The 1,773-nt window shown below is 40.3% G+C and overlaps 1 protein-coding gene across 4 annotated transcripts in view; it reads right to left on the bottom strand.

Moving 5' to 3' along the window:
• Positions 1-1,773, bottom strand: part of LOC106877926 (uncharacterized) — a 441,127-nt gene that overhangs the window by 227,669 nt on the left and 211,685 nt on the right. The gene's annotated exons all lie outside the window — the stretch shown is intronic.

Genomic DNA, 1,773 nt, shown 5'->3' with positions numbered 1-1,773 from the left:
TCTTTTCTCTCTCCTTTCTTCTGTTCTTCCTTCTTTCTTTTCTCAGTAGTTCTCGATGCCTCTTTTTTATCTCTTCATATAGCTGCTTTAGCCCTTCGCTTTCCTCCTCCTTTGCATCCCTCCATCTGGTTCTGAGTTTTTTCTTCTCTTCTCGAATCTTTGCAATCCGTCTTTCTCTCCTCGATGGTCCGCTCTTTGCCGGTGATTCTACCTTTCCTGTTGTTTCCAGTCCAAATCTTTTCTCTCCTTCCTGGTAGATTGTATAAGCCAGGTTCTCGAGCTTTTGTTCGTCGTCGCCTTTGAATTTGGTAGTTATTCTTGATACCTCGTTGTCGAATTTTTTATAACTTGCTGCGTCATTTGCTTTCGGCCACTTAATCTTTGTCTTCTTCACGCCTATCACTGTTTGTGACTGTTCTAATTCAACTGTGGAAGAACAGTCACAAACAGTGATAGGCGTGAAGAAATATCTAACATATAGACAAAATTTTCAGGTGGTTTGTGCCTTTGACTGTCCACCCGATAGTGTTCACCTGTACAACTAAAGTGAATCAGTCAGTGACCAGTCAATTTAGTGGTCAAGTAAGTTTTAACACCGACAGTCAGCATGCTTCTCCACAGAATGATTCTGTGATCGAGGACGTCAAAATCATGGTGGGAGATATCAGGTCTCTCTCTCTGGCTGAGCAGGTTTTTGGCGATAAGGAGTTCCTAAATCAACACTTAAGTACATCCTATTGAGGGGATCAAGGATAATCTAAAATGCTAGGAACTTTCAGTGAGCAGTAATATGCTTATATACATATCGAAGTGAACGGTGAAGCCTATCAAAGGGAGAAGCGACGGAAATCAAAAGAACAGTCAAGAATATGTCAAGGACATCCAGTAAGTGAACAGATGACCGTGTTTTTCGGCGTACAAGTCGACGCTGTACATAGTGTAAACATGTAAACATTCAAACATCGTCACTATCTTTGCAAAACCTGCTGCATTTCGCATGGAATTTGTCTTCTAAAGTTATCTTGATGAATAAGTCGACCTACCGTCGAGGTCGGGGTTGGGGACGTTAAGATGTAAATTTTGGTCTGAAAAATTCGACTTGTAAGCCGAAAAAAACACTAAATGCACCACGTGTGTCTCGAAACTGGTTAGAAGTGAAGGGGCAAGATGAAACAAATCCACACTCACACAATATGTGTATGTGTGTGTGTGTGTGTGTCATTATTCAGTTTTAGTTCAAGATTTCTTATCGATAGAGAAAGAGCCGGTTTCTAACGAAGATCCAAGGGTTCCTTCAATGGAATTTCAACATCAACAACAGGGAATTTTTGTACGTATGTATGGATGTATACGAGGAGATTTCTGTTTTGTTTTATGTGTGTATGTATGTATGTATGTATGTATGTATGTATGTATGTATGTATGTTTGTATGTATATATGACTACAAACAGACAATCACTTCACGCCAATGTATTCATCCAATCATATGTACGTAGATGTACTTCCACATTCTTTCCTGCTCGTAAAGAAATGTGTGTGTGTGTGTGTGTGTGTGTGTGTAAGAGTATTTATAACAATAACATACACACACGCACATATATGTGACTTCGTGGCAATAAGACGTGTGTGTGTGTGTGTGTGTGTGTGTGTGTGAGTGCGCATATACGCACACATGTCTTCAATAGTATATCTTTCTTTGACATAACAGGTAGTAGGAGGAGGAGGGGAAGAAAGTGCACATAGTGACGCAATGAGTGAAACAGTGGGCGGGT

The sequence above is a fragment of the Octopus bimaculoides genome, chromosome 6, assembly GCF_001194135.2.
Source record: "Octopus bimaculoides isolate UCB-OBI-ISO-001 chromosome 6, ASM119413v2, whole genome shotgun sequence".
In the NCBI taxonomy this organism is placed as follows: Eukaryota; Metazoa; Mollusca; class Cephalopoda; order Octopoda; family Octopodidae; genus Octopus; species Octopus bimaculoides.
This window is presented reverse-complemented; position numbering and strand designations above follow the sequence as displayed.